Source organism: Cavia porcellus, unplaced genomic scaffold (assembly GCF_034190915.1).
Source record: "Cavia porcellus strain 051 isolate PalLab524CR breed Dunkin Hartley unplaced genomic scaffold, mCavPor4.1 scaffold_14, whole genome shotgun sequence".
In the NCBI taxonomy this organism is placed as follows: Eukaryota; Metazoa; Chordata; class Mammalia; order Rodentia; family Caviidae; genus Cavia; species Cavia porcellus.
The window spans coordinates 75,730,352-75,739,098 of NW_026947497.1; the positions used below are offsets into that span (position 1 = coordinate 75,730,352).

The 8,747-nt window shown below is 47.5% G+C and overlaps 1 pseudogene; it reads right to left on the reverse strand.

The window, feature by feature from the left end:
• Positions 1 to 7,482: 7,482 nt before the first annotated feature.
• Positions 7,483 to 8,049, reverse strand: LOC100720180 (centrosomal protein 15-like; annotated as a pseudogene).
• Positions 8,050 to 8,747: the final 698 nt, after the last annotated feature.

Sequence of the window (8,747 nt, forward strand, 5' to 3'; positions counted from 1 at the left end):
CACAATCAAGGGGATGACTTGCGGGGGGATTCTTTCTCCCGGGAACCACTCCTGCTATAATGGTATTAATATGACAGTAATCCATCCAGGAGCACACGGTCCTCCAAGCCCCCTGGGGGACCTCTTAAAGGGCGCCAACTGTCAACTCTGTTGAATTAGACATTAAATTTCCAACACGAGAACGGTGGGGGGCACTTGCAAACCACAGTACCGTCTTTCTTGCCTTTCTTCAGCATTTCCTGACCAACCACCACAGCAGGGACTGAACTGGTCTCAAGGAAAGGAATCAGCCAGAGTTCCATATGCAGGATATTTATACTGAGACAAGAAAGCTTAAGAAAGGGGAAGGATGGAGGACTGAGAGATCATGTCCAACTGGGGGGGGGGTCCAGGAAGACTTCCTGGAGGAAGTAGCTCTCTGTTCTGAGTTGAGAGAGTACACATGTGGATGCAGAGACAGAAGAGAAAGAGGAGATACATGAGCCCAGGGGAAAGAGAGTGAGATGAACAGGGTGTGGTGCTCAGACAGAAGGGGGGGCCAGGATAATTTCAGACCACTCTGAGGTGGATTTCAGGGTTCATACAGAGCCCAAAGGAAAGCAAAGTGACATCCCTTTGGGAGGCTCAGAGAAACATTCCACCACCTGTTTACCTGTTTTCCTCTTCCCTTCCACTGAGCACATCTTGGCGGGAGGCTCGTTTATAATTCGGGCAACCTCCTTGGGAGGGAGCAGGTGTTTCTGCGGGCTGAGGCACCTTGGGAAGCAGACTGCACACGTGGGAAAAGCCTGTCACAGCACAGCCAGGCGGAGGGATGCCGGGGCGGAGGCAGGGAGAGAGCGTGGCCCTCCCCACCCAGCACCAGCTCTCTCAGCCCCTCCCTGGCCTCCGTGGGTATCCTGTCCTTAATTCCATCCTCACAACACCTATCCTTGAGTCCCCTTTCAGAGGGCTGGAGCTATCATGAAGGGCTGTCTGCTCTGGGCTCCTCAGAGCCTGAGGTAAAGGCTCAAGTCTACTTGTCTTATGAAGAGCACTAGAGAGGGAGCCACAAATCTTTTTTGGGGCAAGGTTTTTTTTTTGGGGGGGGCAAGGTTTTTCTATGTAATCCAGGCTAGGCTTGAACTCACAGCAATCCTCCTGCCTCAGCCTCCCGAGTGCTGGGTTACAGGCACATGCTACCACGTCCAATTCCATGAATCCCTGTGGGAGTAATGCCGGCAACTCTTCTGCCCAGTCTGGAGGAGGAAGAGATACTTGCTCCTCAGCTCTCGTCTTCTGACACATACTGGGTCGCCAGCGACTCCTCTGGCTTATGCATGCATGAACTCTGGTCTGGCTGCCTGGTGCACGGGGGAGCCTAGGGCGGTACTGTGCTGGACTGGGGGAAGTTTGGAAGTCCACACAGAGACAATAATCACCACAGTGAAGGCTAGGGCTGAAACAAGGGGTCTTGGATAGGCTAAGGAATAGTATCTAGAGAGGTTTAAGAAAGCAAGCAGTCCTTACTTACAGTCTTGGGGGTTGAACCAAGGCCTTCACACTGAGCTACATCCTCAGTCATTTTTACTTTGGGAAACATCTCGCTAAGGTTACTAAATTGCTCAGGGTGGATTTGAACTCAAAATCATCCTGCCTCAGCCTCCCAGAGTGCTGGGTTTATCCAAGCTCACTCCAGAGAGATGAGAACACCATGGGCAGAGTTGCCAGGAGTCCAACAGCAGGGGTGAGGGGGGCGCAAAGTGGGCTTCAAACATCCTGACTTCCCTCTTGCCCAGACTGAGGGTTGCCTTGCCTCGTGGAGCCCAAAAAGAAACAAAGACAGGACAGTAAAGGGCGCTGTGGGCCCCAGCATTATTAATGGCCCGTTCAAGCTGGGGAATCAATAGCTGCTTAGAAAGAGCTTCAGGGAAGAGATCGTTTAGATTAGAGAAAGGAAAAACAAACACTGCTCTCCCCAGGATGAGAGGGCCAGGCAGAGTCCCTCCAGCTGGACAGTGTTCCTAGGACCTCTGGATGACACATGCCACAAAGGAGTGTCTGAGTGGAAGTAGCAATTAATGACCAGATTGATTTCTTAATCTAATTTGCCCCTGCCTACGTGGAGATCTCAAATTCCAAGAGAGAAAATGCATTATTTTCTAAAATAGATTAGTAGCCTTCTTTCCCAAAGCACTCAGGGAACAAAAAAGGTTGCTAAAGCTCTAGGAGCAAATTGGAACTGCTGATACAGGGCTTTCGAGTTCGGTGGCACTGCCGACTCCATGTGACACGGCCCTGGGCCTGCTGGCTGGGAACACTTTCTGTTTTCGCTCTGGGGAAGCAGAGGTCAGCGTTGTTGGCCTGGTTTGGCAGCTGGGGGACAGGACACATGACGGGGGGATGATCTGTCCAAAGGGACACAGTGACAACGTGAGGCACAACTATCTCCACTGTCTGTTTTCTTGATGAAGTTGCAGCCTCTGAATAGAAGCTGCCGCGAAGACCTTCACTGTGAGGGTGTTAAGCGCCATCTCTGTAAGGCGCAGCATTGCTGCAGGCCAGAGAGCCACTTCTTCAGGGTCTGGAAACCCATCTGTGTGTTTACTGCCTTTGGCCCCTCACCCCACAGGGTTGAAGCTGAGCACTCCTTCCCAGTACCTTTGTCCAGAATCAGGGTGTTGGGACTCGCCCCAGTGCCCTGGTGTGGCTGTGTCATGACCTAATGCTACTTGAGCTCAATTCCTCTTTGTTAAGAGCCTTCCATATGCCAAGTCCTGGGCAGGGTGCTGAGTGGTCACATGAGGCTGCCCTTGGCAGAGCCAGAGCAGACAGCCATGTGGCACTGACTCCAGTGACCGTGGCCCTCAGTGACACTTGGCTACTGGTGGCCCGAACACAGGAGCACACAATGCTGTACTGAGAAGAGACATCCCGGTTTTTTTCAAACCCCAGCTGTCACTCACAGTTACTGAACTTGGGAGAATAAGTTGTTTAATTTGCTGATCCAGCTTCTTAGTCACTTTCCTGTCATTATTAAGCATAACTTAAAGGAGGAGCTGTTCAGCTGCACTCGTGGTTTAGAAGTCAGTCCATGCTCAGCAGGCGTAATCACAGAAACCACAAGGCAGAAGGGCAGAGACAGGGAAAAGCTGCTCATGTCATGGCAGCCAGGAAACAGAGAAAGGGAGGTGGGGGATAAATCCTTCTGGATCAGCCCCCCAGGAACCCTGCCGAGGCCCCGCCTCCTAACACAAGCCGGCTATCTCCATGCTATGGTCCAAATCCTCTTCCAAAAGCACCCATGAGCTCGTGAGGCTGTGGGAGGACATCTGGATATAAACTACCACATTGGACCTCCTCGCCTGTACACAGAAACCACAACATTGGACCCCCTCGCCCTAGCTCATGGTGGGGGATGTTTGGTTTAAAATGTGTGAATGACCATCACTGGATAATTCTGGTCATTGACGTGACTGGTTTGGTTCTGAGTGTTCTGGGGGATCCTGTTTCACCAGATGGGGAGCCACTCCTGTTTGACCTTGTAGCTGTCAGGGAGGTCTACGGTAAGTCACAGGGAAATCAGGAAGCTTCGAGACCACAGGGCCGGCCCCTCCGCAAGCAGTATGGTGCAGCGCAGTAGCTGGACATTGCTGATGTTCTGTGTGGATTTCTGGAGAACTGGAAGAGCAGAGCCAGTGAGAAGGAGGCAGGGTCTTCCATCTCTGTCTTCCCCACCAGAGGGTATCGTCTGCCGGGCTTGGGGCTGGGCAATGGATCATATCTTCAGCGACTCGGTTTCTCCCTGATTTCCTAGGCAGAGAGGAATTCCTTTTGGTTTTCCCCTCAATTTTTTATTAGTATATTTTGTGTAGTACATAGTAAATACATGTACCACGGGGGAGTTGGTATGTATAAATATCCCACCTTGGTCCTTTTACCTCCCTTTCCCTCCCATCTGTGCCCCTCCTATCCTTTCAAAGAATCAACTCCTTGATTGATTCATTGATCCTTGGTATTTTTTTCAAATCTCAATTTCATTAATTTCTACTGTGATCTTTGTCATTTCTTTCCTTCTGTTAGTTTCAGAGTTGGGTTGTTCTTGTCTTTCTAGGACCTTGGGACGTGTCGTTAGGTTATTTATTTTGGGTCTCCCTGTTGCACTTACAGCTATGAAGCCTTCCCTCCTAGAACTGCTGTCATTCTGTCCTGTGGGTGTGTTGTACTCTCATTGTCTTTTGATTCCAGAAACATTTGTATTTCTTCCCTGATTTCTTCTGTGGTCTGTTGATTATTAGTAACGTATTATTTAATCTCCACGTGTCTGCTTGAGTTCTATGACCTCTCTTGCTGTTGATTTCTAGCTTCGTTCTGCTGTGACTTGATAGTACGCAGGCAGATTATTTCAATCCTTTTGTATTTATTTAAGCCTGTTTCATGGCCCAGAGGAATTCCTTTTGGGAAAAATGTTTCCAGGGGGAGGAGACTCCACATGGTTCCTGGAAGAGCTGTCTGCTCCTTTTGCTGGGTCTCCATCGCCTCCCACTGAGCCAGCAGCTGCTGTTCAGCTGCCAGCAAAGCTGACCGTGACCTTGACACTGACCGTTGAACCCCACTTCCTCCCCCGCAGCCCATTCCCTGGGGATTGTTTGAACTGAAAGGCACAGCCCTGGACCATTTGTGTTCATTTGTTTGGGGCGAAACCTGCATCCCAGATACTCAAGTGTGTGCTGAAGGGTTTTGCACTAGCACTGTGGATGATACTGACAGGCATCTTGTTATTTCCAAAGCTGTGTGAATCCGAAATATCTTCCTCTTACAAGCTGTACTGTGTCCTGCTATGGTTTATATCTTTATGTCACCCAGCAGCCTCATGTGACAATAGATGGGGCCCTCAGGAGGTGATTGGATCCTGGAGGGATGGAGGTTAAAAGCTGTTGGTAGGTGGGGTCTGGTCAGAGGAGGTGTTTGGCTGGAGGGTGGCGGGCGTGTGTGGCCTGGGAGGGTTTTCCTCCTCCCTGCGCTCCCTCCACTCTCTCACTGCTTCCCATCACCATGTCATGAGCAGCTTCTCCTCCACCTGGCCCCTTTTGCCATGCTGTCCTTGCTTTGGAGCCAGATGGCTATGGACTGAAACTTCTAGAAACCATGAGCCAAAATAAGCCTTTTCTCCGTGAAATTGTGTGTTGAATGTTTTGTCCCTGTAGCTAGGAAGGTGATGAAGACACGACCCATCCAACTTCTTGTGTTGCAGCCCTAGCCCCCTGGACTTTAGAGTATGCCTTCAAAGAGGTGATTAAGTTATTTTAGGCTATGATAGGTCCCAATACAATGTCACTGATGTCAGTGTGAGAAGAAGAAATGTGGGTACACCGCAGAGAGACTCCAAGTGTCCACACCCTTGAGGACACAGTGAGGAGAAGGTGGCCCATCTGCAGGCCTGAGAAGAAACTAAGCCTGCTGACATCTTGATCCCACATTTTCAGCCTTGTTATGTCCCCCAAGAGTCCCACGTGTGTGGAAGGTGGCTGGATTATGGGGTGCTACACTCATCAGTGGATCTATTAACTGGTGAGCTCATAGCCGCATGTGTGGTCAAGAGGTGAAGCCTGGTTGGAGATGGGCACCTGGGCATGTGACTGAAGCACTTTCTTGTCCCCAGCTCCTCTGCTCTCTGTCTGCTTCCTGGCCACTACGAGGTGAGCTGCTGTCCTCCTCCTCCTGCACCTTCCAGCATGATGTCCCTGCCTTGGAGCCAGCTGACCAGGGACCAAAACTGTGAGCCAAGAGAAAGTTCCCCTCCCTGAAGCTGTGGGTGTCGCAGCCACGGGAAAGTGACTAATAGACACCTCCAGAACTGCCAGCCAGTAAGTTCCTGTACTGTCAGCCACCCAGTGTGTGACACTTACTTAAGGCAGCCTTAGCAGACTAACACACTTTCCATCTACATCTAGGTACTGTTGAAGTTTTGCTTGTTTGTTTGTTTGCATACCAGGGATCAAACTCACAACCTCGTGCTTACCAGGCAGGCGCTTATGCCACTGATCTAAATGCCCGGCCCACGTTTTTGTTTTTTGAAAGTGTGAGTCTCTCTTCTCCATGACTTTGGGGGAAAGATTCAAAGGGTGTGCTTGTTCTCTCGATGAGTAAGGTTTATTAGACAGCACCTCATAGAGTTCTTGGGAACTTTAGAGAAGGATAAATGAGAGCTGGTGCCCACCACATACCCCGAACCATGGAGATAATGGAAGAAGATAGATCTATCTGTAGGGATGTGAAAGTCGTGAGTTTACAAGGTTTCTTCTTACAGGCAGGGCCAGGGAAATGATAGCAAGTTACTCATCTTAAAAATTGATTTATAAGCGTCATTAGGGAACTGATTTTTGTCTCATTGAAAAAATCTTTTTTTAATAAGAAATATGCTCCTACAGTTAATCCTAATTAACCTAATACAGTATGTCCTAGGCTTCACTTTTTCCTTTTTCAATTTTTGTGAAGTAATTTAATAAACATTGATTGCATTTATAGTTCTTCCTGGGGCTTGAGGATCCTAGAACTTCTGATAATAGTAACTTGTTTTGCAAATTACTTCTTTTAGCATTTTCCAAGACTCCTAACCAGGCTGGCAGACGGTCCTCATGTTACTCCTAATAACCAGCATTTGTACAGCACTCCATTCTTCTCAAAATGTATTCATACACACCACTGCCTTTAATTGCCAAGAAAAGTAAATGAAGAGACGTTAATTGGCTAGAGATATGAAGCAATTTTTAACGAGGAGCTAGAATTAGAACGCCAACCGGAGCTTTTTCCATTGCACCACTTTCCTTCTTCACAAACAGGCTGAGGACTTGTGTCACAGAGTTTTAGTTATTCTCATTACCGGGGGGGAGGAGGTACTGAGCGAGAAATTGAATCTTTTAAAAACATTGTCTAAAATATGATAACTAATCTAACAGTCCATCTCCTTTACCTTCCCCAATAATGGAAGGCAGTGCTGAGCTATGTCAACTCTTTCTTAAATATATATTCTTTTTTTTTTGGTCTTTTTATCATTACCAGGGATTGAACTCACGACTGCCTGCTTGAAAGGCAGGCACTTATGCTGCTGAGCTAAATCCCCAGCTCCTTTAAATATATATTCTTGAGGCAGTTATGTTTTGTTAAGTGGCCCAAGCTGACCTCAGACTTGTGATCTGCCTGTCTCAGTTTACTGAGTAGCAATTGGGATTACAGCAGTTCACCACCACTCACAGCGACAGTGCAGCTTTTTTATCTTGGTTTTTAACATTTCCAAGAGGTAGAAAGCAACATCTTCCAGATCTTTGGTGATCTTGAAATACTACTGGATGATAACTGCAGACTTCTTTGTTGATGTTCATATCATTATTGTCATTTAGGAGAAAAAGAACGATATGAACATACTCAGTTCCTAAATCCCTGTAATAGCCTACAGATGCTTTAATATTCAGTGTTATTAAATACCAGCCTGTGGAGAAGTTATCAGTGTGCCTCATTTTGAATGCTATTCTCTGCTTTGCTTTGGTTTTCAACACTTGTAAGATGTGGTGCCTTTTCTAAAAGAAACATTTCCCGCTTGGGAATATGCTCTTCCAGGGAGTCCAGTAACAAATCTCAAGAGATCCCAGCTGCAGGGCCAGGAAGTGGGTGAATCCTCATCTCTACAGATTTTGCTGCTGCCTCTATGACCTTTAAAAAAACAAGATTCACAGGGAATGGTGTCACAAGCATGTAATCCCACCACTCTGGGAACCTGAAGCAAAAGGATCACAAATTTAAACCCAGCCTAGACAACTTAATGACACTCATTTTAAAATAATAAATATAAAAAGGGCTGAGGCTGTAGGTCAGCCAGAAGGTCCTGGGCTCCAGCCATGGTATCAGGGAGACGGGGAGGGGAAGCTGTCTTTTAAAAGAAATCTCCACTGTTTGCAGAAAGAATGCCTTTTCTGTGTTTTGATCGGCAGATTCATTCTTCATCCATTGGAGGAACATTCATCTTTGTGATACTATTTCTTCATGTCTTTTATAAAGACAAATATCTTGGGTGAACAAGAAGCCACATCTAATCGAAGCTGAGTTATGCACTTTCTGCCTGGCTACAGGGCCCCAGTCAGTGCAGGCAGGGGCTGGGAAAAGCCTTGGACATCCCAGGCCTGTAGATAAATTATCCGAAAGGGCCCAAAGCAAGGGGGGGCTGACCTCGCCCACCCTGAGCACTTCTAGGCAGTGCTGGCCTGGGCACTTGTGTGATTTTTTTTCTTTTAATTTCTCAATACAGGGCCTTCACACTGAATTATGTCCTCAGCCAGTTTTTAATTTTTGACTTTGAGACAGGGTCTTGCTAAGTCATTACATTGCTCAGACTGAACTCAAACTTGCAGTCCTCCTGCCTCAGCCTCTCAGAGTGCTGGGATTATAGGTGTGTGACAACATAGCCAGCTCTGAGTCTATCTTAATGAGTGGTAGGATTATTGTCAACAACTATCTGGAATTACTTCCCATGGTATTTGTAGAAACTATTATGTAACACGCAAACCTTTTAAAAGATTGCCATTTTGTACCAAACTACACAGCCAAATATATCAAACCTTTTTAAAAATTAATTTGTTGGAGAATATAATTAGTGTCAGAACTGTCAGAAAACTGCTGTAGTCTTTTGCTCCTAGCTGAGGGGCTCAGCTGTCCAGAGGGAAGCAAGCCCAGGGCTGAAGAAGGTGAGAGGCACCACCCCACACTGATAACCT